The sequence below is a fragment of the Myxocyprinus asiaticus genome, chromosome 16 (genome assembly GCF_019703515.2).
Source record: "Myxocyprinus asiaticus isolate MX2 ecotype Aquarium Trade chromosome 16, UBuf_Myxa_2, whole genome shotgun sequence".
Classification (NCBI taxonomy): Eukaryota; Metazoa; Chordata; class Actinopteri; order Cypriniformes; family Catostomidae; genus Myxocyprinus; species Myxocyprinus asiaticus.
Genome location: NC_059359.1, coordinates 22,694,641 through 22,713,889, shown reverse-complemented (window position 1 = coordinate 22,713,889; position 19,249 = coordinate 22,694,641). Strand labels below are relative to the sequence as shown.

The 19,249-nt window shown below is 43.4% G+C and overlaps 1 pseudogene; it reads left to right on the top strand.

The window, feature by feature from the left end:
* Positions 1-18,307, top strand: part of LOC127454248 (inversin-like) — a 38,958-nt pseudogene extending 20,651 nt beyond the window's left edge.
* The last annotated feature ends 942 nt before the right edge of the window (positions 18,308-19,249 follow it).

Sequence of the window (19,249 nt, the reverse complement as noted above, 5' to 3'; positions counted from 1 at the left end):
GTTTAATTTTTCAGATTTCAAGTTGTCAAAAGTGCCCCTAATTAAAGAATTATTCAAACTGTTATTCCGTATAGGGCCACACCAGTATGTCCTCAATTTGTGTGTATTGTAGGAAGCTGCTCCCACTGAGTCTCTGTTTAACTGGCAGGACTATGAGGGCCGCACCCCTCTGCACTTTTCAGTGGCTGATGGGAGTGTGGCAGTGGTTGAGGTCTTGATATCATACGAGGGCTGCAGTATGACAGCATATGACAACCTGTTCAGAACACCATTACACTGGGCGGCACTGCTGGGTACACACATTTACACTCACTCATACACATGCATAATTTCACTGCTTAAAATAATAATTTTCAAAGCACCAGTGCTTAAAAGTCCATCACCTGGATTCAGAAACACTTGCTGTAAGAGTAGATGTTAACACTGGTGCATGTCTATTTGTGTAGGTCATGCAAAGATTGTCCACCTCCTGTTGGAGAGGAACAAGTCTTATTCATGTGATTATCTAATCAGTCAATCATGTGGCAGCAGTGTAATGTATAAAATCATGCAGATATTGGTCAGGAGCTTCAGTGTATGTTACGGCAACCATTAGAATGGGGAAAAATGTGATCTCAGTGATTTAGACCGTGGCATGATTGTTGGTGCCAGACAGGCTGGTTTGAGTATTTCTGTAACTGCTGATTTACTGGGATTTTCACCTGCAAGAGTCTCTATAGTGTAAAGAGAATGGTGTGAAAAACAAAAAACAACCAGTGAGCGGCAGTTCTGTGGATGAAAACACCTTGTTTATGAGAGAGGTGAAGAAAATGGCAGCACACACGGACGCAGTGGCTCTTCCAGCTCTAGGAAAATCCGTGCAAGATGTCTTTAATGTCTCGAATGTCCCGGTCGTCTTGATTTTTATCTCTCTCTCCCATATCAGACATCTATCAAACACGCTGTGTGAACAAGGCCCTTGGCATCACAAAAGACCCCACCCCTCCCACGAACTCTTTGCCCTGCTGCCGTCTCATAGGAGGTTCCGTAGCATACGGGCCAATACAAAAACTCTGTACAACAGATTCTTTCCTCAAGCTGTCAGTCTCCTCAATGATTTGACACCTACTTCCATCACAAGAGGAAAGACTGGACTGTTGCACTGAGATAACTGACAACATCAAGTTGTCATTAACACACCAAAACTGTATCAGTAAATTATTCTATAACAATAATTATTACCAGCATTTTAATACCTATTTTATCTCATATTGCACAGCTGCTACAATAATCACCTGTCACATTTGAGATGTCACTTTGTACTATTATTATTGTATTGTGTTGTACACCATGTGTACACTATATGTTTCCCCATCCCCCAACCCCCACTGTTTGGTACTTATTATTTTGTGATTGTTTAAGTGTATTGTTCACAGTGTATTAATGTTTGTTTATTGTCACTTTTTGAAAAATTGCACTACAGACCCGGTGAAATTACATTTCGTTTCACTGTATACTTGTGTATGGCTGGAATGACAATGAACTTGAACTTGAGAGGTCAACGGAAAATGGCCAGACTGGTTCGAGCTGACAGAAAGTCTACGGTAACTCAGATAACCCCTCTGTATAATTGTAGTGAGCAGAATAGCATCTCAGAATGCACAACATGTCGAAACTTGAGGCGGATGGGCTACAACAACAGAAGACCAGGTTGGGTTCCACTTCTGTCGGCCAAGAACAGAAAACTGAGGCTGCAGTTGGCCTACCATTTGTGTACCTCAGCAGAAATCCAGATTTGTCAGACCAGGCTATGTTTTTCCAATCGTCTACTGTCCAGTTTTGGTGAGCCTGTGCCCACTGCAGCCTCAGTTTCCTGTTCTAAGCTGACAGTTGTGGTACCCAGAAGGGTCTTCTGCTGCTGTAGCCCATCCGCCTCAATGTTGGACGTGTTGTACGTTCAGAAATGCTTTTATGAATAGCACTGATGTAACGCGTGTTTATTTGGGTTACTGTCACCTTTCTGTCTGTATGGACCAGTCTGGCCATTCTCCTCTGACCTCTGTCATTAACAAGCAGTTTTCGCCCACAGAACTGCCACTCTCTAGATGTTTTTTGTTTTTTGCACCATTCTCTTTACACTAGAGACTGTTGTGCTTAAAAATCCCAGGAGATCAGCAGTTAAAGAAATACTCAAACCAGCCTGTCTGGCACTAACAATCATGCCATGGTCTAAATCACAGAGATCAAATTTTTTCCCCATTCTGATGGTTGATGTGAACATTAACTGAAGCTCCTGACTCATATCTGCATGATTTTAGACATTACACTGCTGCCACATGAGATATATATATATATATATATATATATATATTAATAGATATATAATGAAATAAATTAATATGGTGGCACAATTATATTTTTGTCTACAAAACTAATTTCAAACATTTAAGCATACACCTACTGATCAAAAGATTTTTAAGATCATGAGAAACATTTCGGTCAAGTGTTTCAAAACTTTAAACCGGTAGTGTATATAAATTATATATGAATAAATATTCAGATTGAAATATTTTCCATTATTGTGGCAGACGAGTAAAGCATTGATTATACAATACAAAAAGTGGCTTCAGAATTCAATATACTATGGTTTGTTTTATTCCCATATCATTAAGAACATAAGCCTACAGTTGACAGCAAACATTTTGCAGCTGAGTTCGTCAATCTGCCCTGATCTCACAGGACGCATTTTTGCGTTCCATCTGCTACTTTTATTTGTCTGTCTATGTACATATGCCTCAGACGTATGCTCTTGGAGCATCTCACTGGTTTTCATCGTCATAAACAACACCTTTTTTGGATGCTGTGTCAAATTAAAAGTAGCTGATAAATTGTGTCTTGAGAGCTCTGCATTCTGTTGTGCTTCGTTCGCACACCTGTCAAGAACACGTCCTGTGTAACGGGCTCTCATTCTGTGGCTGCACTGTTTGTGAGGTTTGTTGAGGCGCACTGACTGCGAGGTTAGTAAAACACAAAATTACATGTACTTCAAGCGTGAATAGCTCAGTTGCTAGGAAAACACATACTCAATATGCGTCAAAATCTGTCAATATTTATAGTATGTACTGGTTAGGAGGCATGATTAATTGTTTTAATATTTTTAACATGTTATTTTTTATACGATTAATTGCACTAAATGAAAACAGCCCTAGTTTAAAGCTGAAGTATGTAATTTCTGCGACACTAGTGCCAATGAATTAAATTACAAAAGTTAACTATGTTTTCAAAACTGCTTTCTGAATACACCCTTCATCTGCCATTGGTCAAACAAAGAGATAGTCCCACCCCCAACTCATGCCATCGGTTGAGTAATGTTGTTGGGTCGGGTCGAAGCGGGTCAACACAGGCATTTTTAAAGTTCCAAAGAGTCAGTGTTTACAGTTTTTGAGAAAATTAACCTATGAATGGCTTACTTGTAGTTATTTCTGCACACTACACTGAAAAAGTTGCATACTTCAGCTTTAAGTTCAATAATAAAGAAATAAAACAAACTGTATATTGACTTCTAAAGCCACCTTTTGTATTGTCTTATCAATGCTTTAAACGTCTGCCACTATAATGGAATGTTTTTCTATTATCTGAATTATTATATTGATTATATATTACATTTATAATGAATTTAACTGTTAGGTGTTGAATTATCTTTATTTGGGGCCCTTTTCAGCAAATATTGATGCATGCGATTAATTGTGATTAATTCAGTTAATTAATTGGCATATAGTATTTTTTGCAATTGAGAGCCCTAAAAAATAACATCTACATTTAGATGTTTAATTGTGTTTTTGTGTGTTTTCAAATGTTTTTACACACCTGTGAGCAAACATAAATTGAATTCCATATTATATATAATATATATTACTTGGTCGCAGACTTTTTATTGTGACTATTATTAAATATAATTTTTAAAAAAAGTAATTATTTGATGAACATTTGTGACATAATTTTGCTGTTGCAAAAATTGTATAAAAGTAGTAAGTATTTCAAGGCCACTTTGCGCTGTTAATAGGAACACCCCTTTCTACAGCTATAATCACTGTATCACATGGCCTCTCGTGGCTTATTGCTTTGTTATTGCTGTATGTTTTTGTGAGGATTTGTCTAGTCATTGTGTGTTCTCTGGTTAAGAGTACAGTTACAGTGAAGCACCACTCTATGCGGGATGAGCCTGATCTTGAGGGGAGAACAGCCTTCATGTGGGCTGCTGGGAAGGGCAGCAATGATGTCATCAAGATTATGTTGGACCTGAAAAAAAACCTGGACATCAATATGGCTGACAAGTATGGAGGAACAGGTGTGGAACACACACACATATTCCCTTTGATTACTTGGTCACCATGATGAATAGACCACATATGTTGTGTTTTGGATGCTGGTCCCCAGTATGGAAGCTTATGTGCTGGTGCCTCATCCTATCTCGGTCAACCAGCTTTATGAGAAAGATAATTATGGTCCACTTGTTAAACCAAAACTAAATCAGCATGAAAATTCATGCTGGTCTTTTCAGCAGCGCAATTATCCATTCCTTGCCTAAACTGGTTACTTTCAGCTCAGATCAGTGTTAATTGCATTTTGTGTTTAATTATTATGTCATCCCATATGTATGTAATCCCTTACAGCCATAAACTGAATTGGCAGTCTTTGTTTGTGTGTGTGTGTAGCACTTCATGCGGCCACTCACTCAGGGCTTGTTTCGACTGTGCTGTTGTTGCTGTAGAAGGAAGCTATGGTGGACCCCCTGGACGTAATGAAACATACGCCTTTGTTCCGTGCTTGTGAAATGGGCCACCGAGATGTCATCCTCGCACTCATCAAAGGTTTGTGAGTGCATACATGCACATATGCTTAGAGCAAAAACACAGTCGAGGAAGTGTGTGTTCAGATTTATAGTTTCAAGAAAAAGTATGTGAATATGTGGATTTGTCATGGATTTGTATGTAAATTGGTCATGACGTTTGATATTATCTTCAACTAAGTGACAAAAATAACAAATAAATACATAAACAATGATGCGTTTTTAACTTCATTGAACACGCTGTGTAAACATTCACAGTGCAGGGTGGAAAAAGTATGTGAATCTCAAGGGGTCGGCAACCTATGGCACATGTGCCAGTATTGGGACGCGGAGAGGTAATTACTGGCAAGCCAGCAACGGCGAGAGAGGAGTAGACTATTTTATTCATATGAAATTCTGCACCTGCATTCTGCATCTTGATGTAATCCTTCCTCAGGATCACACAGCGTGTTTTCATGAACTGAATGAGAAGCTAAACAAAGTTAAAATGTGACGAGACTTCACTATACCCAACAGACTCGTGCAGGGCATGCAAGCCATTCGAGCATCACAAACCGTCAGTGCTTCACTTTCAGTTAATCGCGGGAGAAAAACGTGCCCACTTTGCTTCAGTCAGGCTGCACGGATGACAGTCTACATTCCGTGTTTCATTTGTTTCTTTTTGTTTTCAGAACAACACTTGATTTAATAAGGAAAACACCACTATTAATCCTTGAGATTTCCAAACTAGCATACAGGTACACCGTCCTTAAACCATGGTCACACTCAAAATTACATTAAAAGAGTAAAAAAGAAAACATAAACCCACATCATTGGGTTCAAAAATCTGAGTCTTTTAAAATATAAATTAAACCTGGAAATAAAGTTTTAGGATTTTGCAGGTGCGATTCACCGAAAAGGGCTAAATGGTTGATCGGCTTGTGATGCATGCGCAGCGCGAGTCTCGTCACACTTTAATAGTGTTTAGCCTCCTATTCAGCTGATGAAAACATGCTGCGTGATCATGAGGAAGGGTTACATCAAGAGCACAGCCATTGACCAGGAAAATAAAAAATGGCACTCCATGTCAAAAAGGTCGCTGACCACTGCGTCTAGTTTAATGACTTATCTAAAAGCTAGGAGCTTGGAGTCAAGAGTTGGTTAACCTGAAATACAAACAATGAGACGAGATTGGAGGTGTTAGTCAGAACCAACTTTTAAGAATTTGCTATTCACATGAAGCATTGCCTTAGATCTCAGAACATCTAAGATAAAAAATAGTTCACTTTAAGAATTGTTGAATTGTGAGTTGGAAATCCAAGTTTCAAAAGAATCTCTAAATGTCTTAAAGGCATAGTTCACCCAAACACAGTCTGCTTAAGCAATTATCACACAAATAATTATACTGTGATGAGGAGGAGGGCGTGGCTGAGCCGTGATGGTGCACAGCCGGTGCTGAATCAGCTGATCAGCGGGAGAGCGAGATAAAGGGGAGCCGGAGGCGCCAGTTCAAGAGAGAGGGAGAGACGGACGCGGCCACATTACATGTGTGTCTGTGTTTGTTAATGTTTGTTTTAAGTTAAGTTTGACATTAAAACTTTGTTTACTGTTCAGCCAGTTCCTGCCTCCTCCTTACCCGACCTTGCATTGTTACAGTGGTGCCGAAACCCGGGAGGGAGGAGGGATGCGCTGTTGTGGAGTCCTCACCGCTGCCATCCGCCGGGGAGCAGCCGCGGTCGTCTGCCTGGGGACGGAGGGGTCGCTGCTGGCCGCCAAAAGCCAGAACAACTGCTGCCATCTGCCAAAGAAGGGGAGGAGCAGTTCCATCCACCAGGGGCCGGAGGACTCGCTGCCATCTGCCGGGGAGGAGCAGCTGGCATCCGCCAGGTGGCGGAGGAGCGGTTGAGGACCGGGCGACAGCGTGTCCGGGATTTTTAGAAGAATATCTCAGCTCTGTAGGTCCATACAATGAATGGTGACCAAAAAGCACATAAAGGCAGCATAAAGGTAATACGTATGACTCTAGTGTTTTAATACATACCTTCTGAAGCGATCCAATCTGTTTTGGGTGAGAGCAGACCAAAATATAACTCCTTTTTCACTATAAATCTTGACATCAGCAGTCTCCTTGGTGATCATGATTTCAAGCTCGATTACAGTTCCTATAGGGCCACCTAGCGCTCTGCGCATGCGCCAAGCACTGGGAAGTGTAATCAAGCTTGAAATCGTGATCCTGCCTAGAGAATGCAATGGCAAGATTTACACACAAAAAAGGAGTTATATTTTAGTCTGTTTTTGCCCAAAATTGATTAGATCACTTGAAAAGACATGGATTAAACCACTGGAGTATGGATTACTTTTATGCTGCCTTTATGTGTTTTTGGAGCTTCAAAGTTTTGGTCACCATTCACTTGCATTGTGAGGACCTACAGAGCTAAAATATTCTTCTAAAAATCTTCGTTTGTGTTCAGCAGAAGAAAGTCAAACATCTCTGGAAGGGCATGAGGGTGAGTAAATGATGAGAGAATTGTTATTTTTGGGTGAACCATTCCTTTAATGTTCTTTTGTTTGTGGACATCAATAAAGGCATGAAAATGCAATTTTTTTGTGTGTTAATTGTTTATGCAGAATGTGTCTGTCTATTGTTGTGACTTAGTTGAATATCGGATCAAATTTTATGACCAATTTATGCAGAAATCCATGGTAAATCCAAGGGTTCACATATTTTTCCTGCAACTGTACCTATATGTTGTGTGACGTGCTAATTTTGAAGCTGTATTTTTGCTTAGGAGGGGCACGTGTTGACTTGGTAGATATAGACGGACACTCTGCACTGCACTGGGCAGCTCTGGGTGGGAATGCGGAGGTGTGCGAGGTGCTGATGGTGAACGGAATCACTCCTAACCTGCAGCTATATCAACTGAATGGCCTTGGTCATCCAGCATGATGCAGACCCCAATATCCAGGACAAAGAGGTATGGTTCTAAAGTAAACCACTAACCAGCACTGGCCTTACCCTTGAACTGCCTGCTGGAAAAAAGAAAGATTGAAGAACAGCATGAAATCTGATTTTGCCTTTGTGTGTTTGTACTTTTTTATGTGAAGGGGTGAACAGCGCTCCATTGGTCCTGTAATAATGGTTATCTGGATGCTGTGAAGCTGCTTCTGGGGTGCGGAGCTTTCCCCAACCATATGGAGCATACTGAGGAGAGGTAACAAACATTCATGCTTGCATACAGTTCTTAGTGAAGGATGTTTGTTTGACCTAGTAAAAATATTATACTTGTCATCACTTTCTCAGCCTCATGTCGTCCAAACCCTTATTTCTTTCTTGCATGGAACACAAAAGAAGAAATTTTAATTAAGGTACTGGTTGCTCTTTTCCATGCAGTTACAATGAATAGGGACTAGAGCTTTCAAGTCTCAAAAAGGCCACAAAAATATCATAAAAGTAGTCCATAGACTTGTGCGCTATTTTTAAGTCTTTTGAAGCCTTTGATAGCCTTGTGTGACAAACAGACAGAAATTTAGTTCACTATAAAGTGAAAACTCTCTCATCATTTACTCAGCCTCATGCCGTCAAAACTTGTATGACTTTCTTTCTTCTGTGGAACATAAGTAATTATTTTTTTGAAGAATGTATGAGGTATTTTTGTCAATACAATGTGAGCCAATGGGGTCCAAAACTTTCAAGCTCCAAAAAGCACATAAAGGTAGCATAAAAGTAACCCATACTATTTGATAGGTTTAGTCCATGTCTTTTTAAGCGATGTGATCGCTTTGGGTGAGAAACAGATTTAAAAAAAAGTCCTTATACACTATAAATCTTGACATCCGGCCCAAATGGAACACAGTGATCTATCATTGTATATTATTAATGTATAATTTTACATTAATAAGATGTTGCACTTTAATTTTCTAATGTTTACCATCAACCTTTTGCCGACCATGGTACATTTTAAAAGGATTAAAAAAAAATCTCGATTTTAACTCGTGTCTGTATTTTCAAAATAGCCCAGCTGAGCATGAGAATCACGAACCTGGCAACACTCCATCTGGTTTGTGCACAGCACTCTGCACGTGTCAAGAACAAGGTAGTGTGTGATCGAGATTCTCTCATGTGATCAGATCTCAAGATTTATAGTGAATAAAAATTAATTTGGTCTGTTTCTCGCCCAAAGCTATCATATTGCTTCTGAAGACATTGACTAAACCAGACAAGTTGCTTTTATGCTGCTATTATGTCGTATTTGGAGCTTGAAAGTTTTGGAGCGCATTGTATGGACTAAAACACCTCATACATTCTTCAAAGTTTGTGTTCCGCAGAAGAAAGTCATACAAGTTTGGGACAGCATGAGGCTGAGTAAATGATGAGAGAATTATCATTTTTGGATGAACTATCCCTTTAAGTCATTATTCACTGAAAATCTTAACATTTGGTCTAGCTCTCTTTCATAAGAGAAGTCCCAGGTACCGATTCATCACAATTGCATGGAAAAGACCAGTGCGTTATTCAGAAATTCTCATTTTGTGTTCGACAGATAATAGAAAATCATAAGAATTTGGAAGATGAGTAAAAAACAAGCACTTTAAAAAGCACCACAAAGAAGTGTGCTGTAGGTTACAGCTAAATGATTACTTACTGTAAGCATTGTGTACATAGGTACACTCCTCTAGACTATGCTTTGTTGGGAGAACATCAGGAGCTGACCCAGTTTCTATTGGAGCATGGAGCTCTGTCCATCGCTGCCATCCAGGACATCGCTGCCTTATCCATCCAGGCTCTCTATAAGGCCTACAAGGTCAGAAGGACCTTCAGAGAACGCAAGAAGCTCCTCATGAGACATGAACAGTTGCGCAAAGACGCCGAAAAGACACCCATAAATGCACATACTTGCGTACATGCACATGCCTTTAAGACCCCATTCAATTGAAATAGTTTGGTCTACGTGTGTTAGCTCATGTTGCACTACACAGACCTTTGTCCAATTAAATGCTCTTTTGAAAGTGAATGTCTCTTCAACCAATACCACCTGCCACCGAATAGCAAAATAAAGGACAAGCCCTTCTATGTGTCCTGCTCCAATTTCCCGTTTCAAGAGGAAGTAGGTAAACACAATTCTTGTGAAGTAATTTTATGGGGTCTTTAAAAAGATAAGATAAATGGTAAGGTGCAAATATTCTCTTACCCACAATCCAGTGCTGATTGATGTGGCATAAGATTTGTTAGGCTGATCTCAGGCACTCAGTACCACTGACACGGAATGTTTGCATGAATATAATAAATGTTGTTTAATTATGTGTGTTAGCTCAGAAGCAGCTCATCTATCTACCTGCTTGCTGAGGAATATGAGCATCAATTTCTTGCTGTCAATAATGGAAATAGATGAGACGAGATAGAGAGAGAAAATAGAGAGAGATATTCACTTATCCTCCCTCCTTTGCTGTTAATTGGACAACGCTCAGCTGCTCAACAGCTTGACATTTAAAGTCTGTCATTTCAGAGGATGAATGAATACACACATACACATCTTGGAATATGTCCACTCTTTTTCAGGACCTGCGTACACACATTAAAAAATGTTGTATTTCAAATCTCCTTTAAACTTGTTTGCGTAGTCCATCTTTCAAACCTTATGTCTATTCTCTGTTAATTTGCTAACAATCTATCCATCTACATTCTTTTTTGCATTTGCTATTTGAAGGTGTTAAAACCATGGAGAGGTGTGTATTATGTGTTTGTCATAAATGCTTTCATAGTAAATGTACTATGGAAGCATTTATGAAAAACACATAATACACGCCAGGACATTAGTTGAAGTAACCATGCATATTTTGTAAATGGTATTGCAATTTTATGACTGTTGACTTGTGTGAAATTTGTCATTATACTGCCATCACTTCAGAGTCTCTTTCTCTTTTAGACAGATAAACTCCTTTCAACAAACAGGTTTGTGAATAAATGTTCCTACATTCCACAAAGCAATGAATATGTTAAAACAGTAGATCTGCAGTAGGCACCTTTCATGAATAGGGCACAAAATAGGGCTGCTGCTGCTGTCAGAGTGGGAAAACTGTCACTGGATGCAACAGAACTGAGTGTTGAGGTTAAAGATCCAGTGCCAGTTAAAGGGCACAAACACAGGGAAACCTCCATTGCCTATAACAGCCAATTACAGAGCAGGAGAGAAAAACAACACAAAAATGGTGGGTCTATCGCTACATTCAGACAGCAGCAGAATACAGTTGCCAGCCCTGTTTTAGGATGCTAAATACGATTATATTCATAAACAGTTTGCAATCTATATTGTGACTCCCTTAAATGTTTAGGACTCACATCAGAATTTTGACAACTGTTATGCCAAACAGTACGACAGCCACTCTGCACTGCACACGTTTCTCTCATGAGTGTCATGTTTTTTGTGTGGCGTTCTGTAAACTCACAGAGATATGAGCTGTTGTATAAACAGGACAATTCGAGAGTCACATTTCATACAGCTGTCAATCCCTGTTACTTACTGTGTGAATGAAGCCTATGACGGCACAAATAATATTCTATCATAACAACTGATATACATGCACTTTGCTGTCTCTGACCCATTCATCTGTTCTGTTTCTTCATTAGAGCACAGAACAAGGCAGGCTCAAACAGTTTTCAGGTTTAATAGACGAGATGTGTGTGATGGAGAAATGTGGTCCGGACACATGTGTATGACCGCTGATCCCCTGCAGGGTCGAGTCGACCAGGCAGTGCCAAACCAGTACACATAGGGGGCCATGTACCTCTAGGCCACATGGAGACCACCACAACCCCTAAACCAGTGATACACACCAGACCCAGGACTGCAGAGGCCCACTCTGTTTCTGAATCAGCCCGGGCCATTTCTGCAGTCCAGGCTACATCACAATCCACAGACACACCTGCAGATGGCCATAAGAGATCCGTTTCCACGGGGGTAAAATCCGCCTCTGGACTCAAACCTGCAGGAACCGAGCAATCCAACATTTCCAACTTGGAAAGAAGCTCAGAAAGAGTTTTGGCCACTCGACAAAAAGAGAGACGAGCAGGAAGAGAGGTGGAGAAACGGACGGAGAGAAAAAAGGATAAGCAATCACGGAGTGACAGAGAGAAAGAGAAATGTGCAGGGATAGAGAGTGAAAAAGAAAGATGGATTGGGAAAACAATAAAAAACGTGGGCAAAGAGGAGAGAGAGCATCCACAGTAAATACCAGGCAGCCAGTGTGATACAGAGAGCATGGAGGAGGTACTGACGTCTCTTTATGTCATTACCTCTATTCAGTTTCAGTTTAATGTGCTTTATTGGCTTGACGAAAACTGTACTTTTGTATTTCTGAAGTAGTGAAAAACTCCCAAAATAAAATAATGCAGAATAAAATGAGAAATTAATAATCATCCAATTTAACAAAAAGGAAAATTAGACCACTTTTTGGCAATTAGTTCACAGTATGTGTAAATGGTGTAAAAAATTGCAGACGGCAGCCTAAAAATGCCCCAGAGTTGAAAAGGTCAAATCACTTGTGTTTGTGTGTGTCTGTGTGCCATATATTCAGTTCAGAATCTTAATACTCATATGATGGCCACATGTGCTCATTTGAGCTGTGCCGTGGCTTTTTGCCCACAGGCACATCAACACCTCTGAGGGGGAGGTTGCCAGAATAGCCTCTATTTAGGGTGTGTAATACATAAGAAGGGCTAAAAGTTCATGCGTGTCATTCTGTGTTTTCTTGATGGCTTTTCTGAAATAAAGGTATTCAGTGCCCAGTTGCAACAAACCGCTTAAGTTAAGAAAACCCATAGTTATAGATGTATTTGTATTATTATAGGGTATTATTAACTTGTAGAACTTACACATCTGTAAATAGTATTGCTACATTTGCTGGTGTAAATGTGCTTGTAAAATTGTAAAATTTGTTTTTCACATTCAGGTCTTATATTCGGGGTGGTCTTCATAAGGTACTGTGCAGGGCTGTTAAAAGGGCAGAGCCAAATGAAGTCACTGCTCTGCTAATTCAGCTGTTGTGGGAGTGGCCTATATATCATGAACACACCTACCATAAAACTGCTTCTGAAATTTAGGCTTCTCCCACCAGGAACAGAGGGAAAAAGGACTCTGTGCTGCAAAATATCTATGGTGAGTCTTTTAGGGTTAAAGGCCCGAATATACTCTGTTTCTAGGCGTTCTGGAACGGATTGCGCCTAGTCAACCATGTTGCCTTTCAAAGTATACTCTTTTGACCGTGAGCAAATACGAACATGTTCTACGCATGCGCACTACAACTGCGCTAGACTTGCATACTTCTGAAGACCAGTCTTATCAAGCTACCTTGGAAGAATGAAGGACAGGAGGACGTAGTATGCATCTATTGCGAGCTTTGAGATGTGCTGCAACCTTCCTGTTGTGCAACTGCCTGTCCCAGCACATTTATAGCTACACCAGTGACAGTGTTATTATAATCACACCAGTGAGGTTTTGCAGGATTATTGACATGTTAAAAGAATAAAGTCTGTTAACAAGAGTTTCCTACATGTGTTTATATGTTGACAGAGAACTGGGACTCTCACGAGCCATCAGACATTCGCGAGCTTACAGTGAGAAGCTCTTATGGGTAAACACAACGTTAAATGTCCTTCATCTGCCACTGTAGTGCCGATATGACTTCTGGCACTTCAAAGGGGTTCTTGCCCACAAGTCACCATCCAATACATCCTCGATATTTGGCCTGATCAAGAACATATACGGGTAATTTTATGCATTTTCGGTACTTGCCTTCTTGAGTATTGGAATTGAACTTCGGCAGCGAATAATGATGTCTAACGAGTCCATGAGAATGTAAGAAAAAAATATAGCTGCAAGCAGCGATGACAGGCCCAAGCACAATGGGTCCATTTCCACCTTGTGGAAAACAATGCAAGGTGGACACATACATTTGGTATTTGACATTATTCAAAACAATTTTGAAGCAATTTGGGTAAATATAAGAGGGCTATTTTAAAGTCTGTTGTAAAAGCCACACTTACTGCTGCCAGGTGGTGGCGCTATGACCGTGACCCAAAATAGTCACATCCATGTGATTAGCCTCCAAGACTAAACATACATCTCAATTTTGATCTAAATCACACTGTGGCAGCGGGGGCGTGGTCAAGCATCTCTCCGGAGAGAGAGAAAGCGGTAAGGGCGCTTACACCTGAGTTAAATTATGTCTAACACCTGTCTCTAATTTCAGTGAGCACGGGGAGAGCGGCATAAATAGAGCCACACAGCAGTTAGACGAGAGAGAGAGCCTGGGCACGGACTGTGAAGTCAAAAGTTATTATTACAAAGTTGAGAGTGTATTTTGTAAGCTAGTTTGTGGATGTTTTTTTGACTGTGTTATCCAACGACGTAAAGCCCTGAGAGTGTGTATGTGCTGCGGTGAGGGAAATAAAAATGCCTACCTGAAACAGGAAATCTGCTTCTCGCCTCCTCCTTCCACTGAGAAGTGCTACACTGGGGCCGAAACCCGGGAACTGAAGTTTGGTTGAAGATGGATGGAAGTCGCCCTGTAGAGTCCTCCCAGTTGGCGGATATCCTCCAAGCCCTCGCTGGTCTACATCGGAGCCACCAGCAATCCCTGCTTGAGCTCCAGCAAGATCAAGAACGCCGGTTTGTGGAGCTCATGCGCGCTCAAGCAGAGGACCGACAGGCGATCCGGAGCCTTCTCAGCCAGGAGGCATCCCCAGCCGTGACCCCGGACACCCACACGCCGTTACCCCCGCCTACGTTACAAAAGATGGGGGCAGCGGACGACCCAGAGGCGTTCCTGGATCTCTTTGAACGCACTGCCAAGATCTGGGGCTGGCCGCTTGACCAGTGGGCGGCCCAACTCATACCGCTACTGTCCGGGGAAGCCCAACTCGTGGCTCAACAACTACCAGCGATGAGCCTCCTGGCCTACGGAGACTTAAAAAAGGCCATCCTGTAACGGGTTGGTCGGAGTCCGGAAGAAAGTCGTCAGCTCTTCCGGAGCCTGAAGTTGGAGAACTCCGACCGCCCGTTTGCCTTTGCCCAACGGCTCCGTGACGCCTGCCGAAGATGGTTGCTAGCGGGGGACCGCGGCGTCGACGGGATCATCGACCAGGTGGTACTGGAGCAATTAGTACATCAACTGCCAAAAGGGACGGCGGAGTGGGTCCAGTGCCACCGCCCGGCGTCGCTGGAGGAAGCTATCCGGCTTGCAGAGGACCACATGGCGGCGATCCCGAGTGCGGAAGAGCCCTCCCTCTCTTTCTCTTTTCCCCCTGTCTCATTCCCCTCCTCTATCTCCTCTCGTTCTGCTCTCTCTCCAGGTCCCATTCCTGCCCCACGCAGACGAGGAGGACTTCAGCCACGGAGACCAGTTCCCCGGGTGTGGGAGGCGACACCTTCCCCTATTCCAATGCCCTGCCGCTCTCCCCCTCGGGGGGGGGGGGGGGGCGCCTGCCGACGCAAGTGCGGGCGTAGCGCCTGGGCCGGCCTGCTGGAGGTGTGGAGACCCGGGCCACTTCCGAGATCACCGAGTTGGGGACAGTGGTGCGGGTCTCTGACCTCCCACAGACTGCCCCCAACCGGGCTGGAGCGTACCGGTACCGGTAAGTGTCAAGGGGGGTACTCACCAAGCATTGGTGGACACCGGGTGTAATCAAACCACTATCCACCAACGCTTGGTTCAACCCGAGGCATTGGTCACAACTAAAACGGTGAAGGTGAAATGTGTACACAGGGATATTCACAAGTATCCGGTGGAATTTCCGCCTCACCCATCCGCTGATTTTGGGGACTGATTGGCCTGACTTTAGAGCTTTATTAAAGGGAATTTGCGTGGATCCTGTATGAAGTTTGGGAGATGTGCAATGTGTGATGCTCTGGCAGGGGAGGCGGAGCTGGGGCCGCCCTCGACAGCTCCACGTCATAATGACGAGAGAGGGGGAGAGGCTGCAGCCCCTCCCCTTCTCAGGGAATTCCCTGAGGGGGATTTCCCTTTGGAGCAGTCGCGAGACGAAACACTCAAACACGCCTTTGACCAAGTGAGAGTCATCGATGGTCAATGACTCCAGCCTGACATCGCCCTTTCATACCCCTATTTTGCAATTATAAATGAGCGGTTGTATAGAGTGACACAGGACACTCGGACCAAAGAGGATACAACCCAACTTTTGATTCCAAGGAGCCGTCGGGAAATGGTATTCCAGGCGGCTCATTATAATCCCATGGCAGGTCACTTAGGAGAAAGGAAGACACTGAACCATCTAATAGCCTGTTTCTATTGGCCGGGCATTGGCGGCGATGTCCGCAGGTGGTGTGCGGCATGCCGCAAATGCCAGCTGGTTAACCCACCGGCCACCCCAAAAGCGCCATTGCGCCCTCTCCCTCTGAACGAGGTCCCCTTTGAGAGAATTGGAATGGACCTCGTCGGGCCATTAGAATGGTCAGCACGCGGACATCGCTTTGTATTGGTCCTAGTGGACTATGCAACGCGATATCCGGAAGCAGTGCCTCTTCGCAACATCTCAGCACGCAGTGTTGCGGAGGCACTTTTCAAAATAATCTCCCGGGTGGGGATTCCGAAAGAAATCCTCACCGATCAGGGCACAACGTTTATGTCACGGACACTACGCGAACTGTACGAGTTGTTAAATATTAAATCGATTCGCACCAGCGTATACCATCCTCAAACGGATGGCCTGGTGGAACGATTTAATAAAACCCTCAAAAACATGATTCGTAAGTTCGTGCACAACGATGCTAGAAATTGGGATAAATGGCTCGACCCCCTGTTATTTGCAGTACGAGAGGTCCTGCAAGCCTCCACTGGCTTCTCCCCATTCGAGCTGCTGTATAGGCGACGCCCATGCGGTGTGCTTGATGTATTGCGAGAGGCCTGGGAGGAAGGACCTTCAAACAGTAAAAATGAAATTCAGTACGTTCTTGATCTTAGAGCAAAACTCCACACTTTGGGGCAGCTAACACAGGAGAATTTGCTCCAAGCTCAAGAACGACAGCGCCGACTGTATGACAGGGGCACTCAGCTAAGGGAATTTGCACCGGGAGATAAAGTGCTTGTATTGCTTCCCACATCGAGCTCTAAATTACTCGCCAAGTGGCAAGGACCCTTTGAGGTCACACGATGAGTGGGAGATCTCGATTATGAGGTTAAACGAACCGATAGAGGGGGCGCATGTCAAATATACCACCTCAATCTCCTGAAATTGTGGAGGGAGGCGGTTCCCGTGATGTTGGCTATGGTAGTTCCCGAGAAGGCGGAGCTCGGACCGGAGGTGAGTTCAAAACATAAACAGTTCACCCCGGTCATTTGCGGAGACCACATCTCACCGAGTCAACTCACGGAGGTTGCTAGGTTGCAACAGGAGTTTGCGGATGTGTTCTCCCCTCTACCGGGACGTACAAACCTCATCCATCACCACATCAAGACCGAGCCGGGGGTCGTGATACGTAGCCGCCCCTATTGATTACCCGAACACAAGAAGAAAATCGTTCGGGAAGAATTGGATGCGATGCTTGATAAGGGGGTAATAGAAGAATCCCACAGCGATTGGTCCAGCCCAGTTGTTCTAGTGCCTAAGAGCGACGGGTCTGTGCGATTCTGTGTGGATTATAGAAAAGTCAATGCGGTGTCTAAATTTGATGCGTATCCAATGCCTCGTGTTGATGAGTTGCTCGATCGGTTGGGCACTGCTCGTTTTTATTCGACATTGGATTTGACGAAGGGTTATTGGCAGATCCCCTTGACAAGAATTTCCCGTGAGAAAACCACCTTCTCCACACCGTTTGGATTACACCAATTTGTGACACTTCCGTTTGGTTTGTTTGGGGCCCCGGCTACATTTCAGCGTCTCATGGACCGAATCCTCAGACTGCATTCAGCTTACGCCGCTGCCTATTTAGATGACAACATCATTTACAGCAATGATTGGCAGCGGCACATGCAACATCTGAGGTCGGTTCTGAGATCGCTGCGCCGAGCGGGACTCACAGCGAATCTGAAGAAGTGCGCGATTGGACGGGTGGAGGTACGGTATCTGGGGTTCCACTTGGGCCACGGGCAGGTGCGTCCCCAAATTGACAAGACAGCAACGATTGTGACCTGCCCGAGACCCAAGACCAAAAAGGGGGTGAGACAGTTCCTGGGGCTGGCTGGCTATTATAGAAGGTTCTTACATAATTATTCGGATGTCACCAGCCCGCTGACTGATCTCACTAAAAAGGGAGCTCCAGACCCAGTCCAATGGACGGAGCAGTGTCAGCGGGCGTTCACGCAAGTTAAAGCTGCATTTTTCGGGGGGCCGCTTTTACATTCACCTGACTTCTCTCTCCCTTTTGTTTTACAGACAGATGCTTCAGACAGGGGGCTGGGGGCCGTGCTCTCACAGGTGGTGGAGGGGGAGGAACGCCCGGTGCTGTACATTAGCCGTAAGCTCTCGTTGAGGGAAACTAAGTACAGCACCGTGGAAAAGGAGTGTCTTGCCATCAAGTGGGTGGTCCTCACTCTCCGATACTACCTGTTGGGGCGGGCCTTCACCCTCTGTTCCGATCACGCCCCACTCCAGTGGCTCCACCACATGAAAGATACCAATGCCCGGATCACCCGTTAGTATCTGGCTCTTCAGCCGTTTAAGTTCAAGGTGGTCCACAGACCGGGAGCGCAGATGGCTGTCGCCGACGATGTAAAGCCCTGAGAGTGTGTATGTGCTGCGGTGAGGGAAATAAAAATGCCTACCTGAACCAGGAAATCTGCTTCTCACCTCCTCCTTCCACTGAGAAGTGCTACACACACATTGCACACAGAAGAAATTAGACACTTCCTGTTTCCCATTTTTCGGCATTAATTTAACGCCTTGCCATGGCAACACCATTTGATATATAAAAAAAAATCTGTTCACAATTTAGCATCTTCAATGTCTTTGAAAATTGCGATCACAAGATACAGGCTAATTAGTCATCACACGCCACGCCACTAAACATATTTGTTTATATCTTTGGAATGATCTGACATATTGAAATTCTTTGAACAAATTTTCTCAGGAGGGTCTGTAGAGGATGTATGCCAAGTTTCTTGCGAATCAGTCAAACGGCTTAAGACGAGTTTGAAAAAGTATGTTTTTCAAACATAACGAAGTCGTAGAAAATGTTTGTTGTGGGAATGGAAATTCATGTGACCATCATCATTTGGGGGCACTGATGGATTCAGAAAAGCTTTCGAATTTTATTCTAGCCTATACCATTCCAGAGATATATGCAAAAATGCGAATTGACTAATTATAGCGCCACCATGTGGCCGACTGTCACAAAATTTGATATGCCACTTCGTGTAGACAAGTCAAGTCATTTTTATTTGCATAGCATTTTTCACAACACATCGTTTCAAAGCAGCTTTACAGGAAAT